Consider the following 6,202-nt stretch of genomic DNA (forward strand, 5'->3'; position numbering starts at 1 on the left):
TGTTTGAGGGACAGAAAACAGAGTGAAATCCACCCCTGTCTTCTGCTTCAGGACCTTCCCAAACCAAGGCCTTTTCAGTTTGGTGCAGTTAAACAACATTCACTGCTTAGGCAAACACATGGATAAACAACAGGGAATGACATTCCCCCCCAGATTAATGGTACAACAGCCAACTAAGCCAAACCACATCTACCAAGTCAGGACAGCTCTTCACAGTCTAAATCTGTCATTATTCAAATAACCCAAAAATCATTTACTAATATCTCAGTGCATGTCAAATATGGAAACAGGAACCAGCAGGACAGAGGTGCAGAATAGATAAGTTGGGTTTGAGAACACATGCCTTCATGGAAGGGTTTCCCCCTCTGTGCATTAAAACATTGATCATGGAAAGATCTGGATTGGAAAGGACCTTAAAGACCATCTCGTTCTACACCCCTGCCAGGGGAAGGAACACCTTCCACTATCCCAAGTTGCTTCAAGCCCCATCCAACCTGGCCTTGAACACTTCCAGGGAGGAAGCAGTCACAGCTTCTCTGGGCAACCTGTGCCAGGGCCTCACCACCCTCACAGGAAAGAATTTCTTCCCAGTATCCAATCTAAACCCTCTCTACTAGTCCCTCCTTTCACTTGGATGGAGTAGGACAAGAAGGATGATGACTTAATTTCTTTTTGAAGTTACTCCTCAAGTCTAACCACTCAAGAGTCCCCAGAATTACTTGGCAGGTTGCAGGCAGAGGCAGGGGACTCCTTGCCCCAAGTAAGGCGGAAAGCTCGCCAACTGCATCTTATTTACAAGTTAAAAACCCCAGGTAGGCCTGACCTCCAGCATACACTCAGCAAGCAGAGGAGCACACTCCAGAAGCACACCTTGCTAATGGTGCCTGCACTGGTTGTCTTTTCTGCTGGTCACTGCTGACAAACGAAGAGCCAGGCAGGTGGAGCTACTCCCCTCAGGCACAGCCCACATTTAGCTTTGCAAAAACACAGTTTTATGCTAATAAGGCTGGGACTAAACTGAGCAAATCTGGACACATACCAGCCTCCCACCAGCAGAGCTGGCCAAGATTTTGCATGACAATGGCTGACTGCATGAGTAAAGTCTGGGCAAAGCTTTGGTGGCAGCTATTTATAACCCACTCACCAACGTGGACACCCTTCTGCCTAAACACTGTCCCCTCAGCCAGTCCTTCCACTTGCTTTTGATCTCCCAGGCTGGGTCACCCCTTGCACTTTCAAGACACATGTACAGATACATGTGGTGTGTATGTGGTGGGGTGGCTGTTCAGTGTCCCACCCTTGGGTCTCACTTTCCAAAGCAACACTCCACATGTCTTCCTTCAGATGGACTAACCAACCCCTAAAGCACAGGCTGTTTGAGGGCAGAAGATGGCTGGAAGACTCACGTGCTCTCATGAGGATTAAAATGTCACCTAGGCTACCTGAAGAGACTTTTCCCCATGAAGCCATCAAAATTCTCAGCCCTTGAGGCTGTGGGAATCATGCTAGCACCAAGGATCCACCACCACACACACAGCAGCAGCATGAACATCAGTTTTTGAAGCTCCTGATCCTTGCAGACCAAGTGCAGAATCTTACAAAAACCTAGTTTAATGTATGGTTGATATTAAAACTTCTGTTAAGTGAAAATTATAGCACAGGTAGGTTTGTCTTCCCACTGAATTCCACTCACCTTCACCAACTGAGCTTGGACTCTGCTTCTGTCTAAGCACTGGACCAACTTCAGTGGTGAAGTTTTGTATTATAGTCAATATAGAGTAAATATTACAGGTAATTGTCAATAGCACTAGTCAATCTTCTTAGATAACACCATGCTAAACTCCTACCAAGAGTCTGCATCCACTGGCTCACAGCAAACCAGTACTTACTGAAGATTGCTAACTGACAGGCTTTACTAATCAGAGCAGAGATGATCTTGAAGCTTTGCTGTACCTAGACAAAGGCTAGTGATGACGACTCTGCATCCACGACCACCCAAACTCTACAGAGAGGGGAAGGCAAACCAGTACCAGGGCAGTGATTCATCTGCATCCTGCAGACGGAATTATAATGCTGAATGTTCCCAAAGTGCATTCATTTCCTCACTGAAGTCCAGCTGATTTTGACCTGGCATCTCCCACTGATCTCCTCTGCTCAAAAGCTGGAGAGATCTGTTGTGCAGCAAGTCCTACCCCTCCCACAGTCCACCAGCCTGCTGAGGAAGGAAGGCGGAGATGAAACCCAAGACTAGACATGTAATTTTGAACTGATTTAGGCAAAGCCTGATGCTCAAAGGGGCAGTTCCGCCCACTTCCACTCGCTGTGACAACTGATTTCTCTCAGCTTCCTTAACGATGGTAAAGCCCAGCTACAGGAGAGACTTGTATCAGGCATTTTCCCTCCAGATTACGAGTACTTCGCTTATGTTGTCATCTCAGAAATGCTGCACACACCACTGGCATCCCCTTATGGACTTTGACGTGAAGATTTAGAGAGCCCCCAGTTCACACTGCACCATCTGTGATCTTAATTTGGGGGTGGAAAAAAGAAAAAAAGCCCTCAAATTACAGCAAGGACTGAAAGTAAGCCACAAAATTCAGGGACTTTCCTTCATTAGAAGCATTAACAGGAGGCATGTAGGAGAGCTTAGCAATACCTGAGCAGACAAAGTCAAGAACTGCATCCCCTTCCTCCAGCATCATTTCTACCCAAACTCCCTTTTAACTCCACTTAGAGCACACTACATTCTGCCTAGGGGAGAATGAAAACTAGAGGTTTTTTTTCTTGTCTGAGGTTTTTACTGTTCCCCTTCACAGGAAAAGGATGCTGCATAGGAAAACTCCTAGATCTTCCCACCTGTGCCACCTCCCAGCTCACCAGCTCCATGCTACAGGTAAGATGCATTAGGCAGACACATATAGGATCCTCGGCTGGTAAAGCAAGGAAAAAAAATGGGAAAATGTACGTTGGGTCTCATTAACATCACCAGAATGACACAACTCTACACTGCCAACTTCATCAGAGGGTTTCCCCATCCATCTGCCTCACATAAGCCAGTGGGACCAAAAGGCAAGTGGAGCACATCCCTTTCCCTCTGGTACTGAGGAAAGGAGAGGAGTGGCAGTACTGACACAGAAAGAGAAGGAACAAAGCGGGGACAATGCTGGATTCAGCTGGTGGAGCACTGCAGGGCTCTCCCACTGCCCGCTCACTGCTCCATGGGAGCAACAGAGGCACGAGAGCCCAGGTACTCCCCTCTTTCCTCACAAAACTGCCTCTCTGGTGGCAGCTCCACTCCACAGCTTTTTACCACATAATATCCCCAAAATCTCCATTACTTCTATTTCAGGTTTTCCCTGAAGCAAGGTCTTCTGGCATTACAGGCTAGTAAAGTAAAAAGAAAGGCAAATAGAGACTAGGAAGAAAGCACAACGGGAAGGTGTGCTGCCTCAGCACCTGTTGGAACCCCAACACACCTGTGGATGAACACCATCTTCACCAACAAGTTGTAAAAGAGCTACTGGAGAGGATTTTGGTCCCTGTGGAGCAAGGACCCCTCTGAAAAAGGGCACGGAAACCGCAGAGCTGCAGAGGAGGCGTTTAACACGTGAGGGCTTTTTAAAAGGCTTTCCTTTTGAAGGAGAAAGGACTCAAAAGCCAGGAACAGCAAGTGTAAGTCTCAACTCTGAGCCCGGAACAGCCACGGATATCTTGCAGGACATGTCACCCGCAGGATTATACGGGAGCACATCACAGTGCCTGCTGGAAAGCAGCCAGCTCAGGTTCCAGCAGCGCTAACCCAGCCACACGACTTCCACAACATGACCCAGCTTGTTCAGCAATCGCTCCTGTACTTTTCTGCACGGTGCCACACAGCCCATATCCCCTGCCTGTACCACGGGGATAACCCCACACTACAGAGACCACGACCACAGTGTCATTCCAAAATGAAATGAGAAGCATCCCCAGGAAGAAAGTGCTGGAAGAGCATTACATGAAGCTTTTGGAGGAGTTAGGAGAATGTTCTGCAAGGTGACACGGTGACAGCTGTGCCAGTGCTCACCACAGGGCAGCTGGGACACGAATAAACCCCACTCGTCTCTGTCCAGATGGGTAACAAGCTGGTGAGGCACTGATCTGTGCTTTGCCAAAAAATGGCCTGGGTGTCAAACCCCACCGCACAAACACGATCCAAACTGAGCTCTACAGATCTTAGAGCACTGTTTTGCCCTGTTCCCTGACTGCATCTTCCCCATGCACAGAGAAAATGAACAGAACACTTTCATTCATCCAAATAAAAAGAGACGAGATCCCGCGGGGTTGGAAAAGAGCAACACATCCCCAAAAGCGCACCACGGGCTGAAGTGACAGCTATTATGGGGCTCTTCCTGCTCCAGCTCTAACAGCCATAAAAGTTTTCCAATGCTGGAGAAGACCAGAACAGCAATCTGGACAGAAAACGATTCATAAATCCTGGAAACGTAAATGATCCGCCTGCCAATTCCAACACGATGCTCCCAGCTCCAAGACCCACGTGTGCCAGGAGCCTTGTGCAGAGGGCTCCCACGGCAATCCCAGCTCAGGGCAGGGGGAGAGCATCCCCTTCCCCACACTGCTCACAAAAGCAGCCTAAATCGTCCAGAGTTTCCCCAAACTTGAGCAAATTAGAGCCGTTTTGCTTCGGTGAAAGATCACATTGAAGCAACTCAAACAAATTAAAGCTGAGACCACGTGTCTTCAGCAGAAGGTGGGAGGGATGAGGATGAGATACCCTGGGTGAGGAAGCAGAGTTTCCTTTTGCAAAGAGCACACCAGTGTGAAAAACTGCTAACTTCACCTGGTCAGGGAAAAAAGACCCTGAAAAGTGTTTTTCTGTCCCCAGAGATCCAGCACAGACTGACACCAGGCTGCCAAGATACTTTTTTTTATGTGATGAAGGAATTTTTACGGGTACTTTAAAATTACTATATTAAAACAAAATCACATTCTAACTGAAAATACTGTACTGTTAATCCTATAGAATAATGCATACCTCTCTGAAACTGTATTTTCTTAAATAATTGCAAGTTAGGAAGATTGCAGTGCAGATAGATTTGTACTGAATTAAGCTGGGCATTTCCCACTTGTTTACTGACCCCAAACCTTTTAGCACAACTGAAAGTGACAAGTTGGAAGAAAAACATGAGGTGTTAGGTCAGTCTTAAGCTATGCTTTAGCACACAGCCCAGGTTTAGATTCCTCTGGACAGCGTGGGAGATTGAAAATCCAGGCACAGCTCAAGATGCCATTGATAATTAGTTTAAAATAGCGCTGAAACAAGTTACTTTGCCCCATTTCAGTGGTCCAAATAAACGGATTTCTTTTGGGATGTAACCTTGCCACCCGTGCACTGAACACACGTGTATAGTTGCACAAATAACAACTATTAAAACTCATTCTGTACCCAGGCCAGGGAAAGGCAGAAAAAACAGGATTCAGTTAAGCAGACACCAAGCACACTCATACTTTTAAAGCTGCCTGAACTTCACCAGCCTCCTGCTATCAAAAAAAAAAAAAACCAACTGAAGTTTTTTGTACATCTACAACAGCATGAAGAATTAAAAAACCGATAAAATGCCAAGTGCAAGTGTCTGGCAAGTTCAAGGCACAGAATGGAGAGGACGTGCAGAGAGATACAGCTCGCTGTTAAAATCTCTGGGAAATTAACGGGTGCACGAGGAGCTCTCGGGTTTCCCTGTATCCACACGTCACTCCAACAGGTTCTTAGGAATCGCTGCAGCACGGAGCTGAAAAGCTGCGAAAAGGCGACGGGGGAACCCTCGGTGATGCCGAAGCCGGTGCGGAGCGGGCGGCGGCGCGGGGACCCCCGCGGGGAGTCATTGTCCGGCAAAGCCCTTTCACGGCAACTCCGCCAGGAAGTTGGCCGAGCACCGGAGCCCAGGGAGCACCGGAGCCCAGGGAGCCCCGGAGCCCAGGGAGCACCGGAGCCCAGGGAGCCCCGCGCCCGCTGCTCTCGGAACGCCCCCCCCGGGAGAACGGGAGCGCCGCCGGCGGCTCCGGCGCGCGGTGCGGCCGGTACCGGGGCCGTGCAATGCGGGCGAGCGCTGCCGGGGGCGGTCCCGCCGCAGCCCGGGAGCGGCACCGGGCGGAGGGCGGGCGGAGGGGCGGGGGGAGGAGGCGGCGCCCGGCTCGCAGCGCGCCC

This window comes from Corapipo altera, unplaced genomic scaffold (genome assembly GCF_003945725.1).
Source record: "Corapipo altera isolate COAL_440 unplaced genomic scaffold, ASM394572v1 308, whole genome shotgun sequence".
Lineage (NCBI taxonomy): Eukaryota > Metazoa > Chordata > Aves > Passeriformes > Pipridae > Corapipo > Corapipo altera.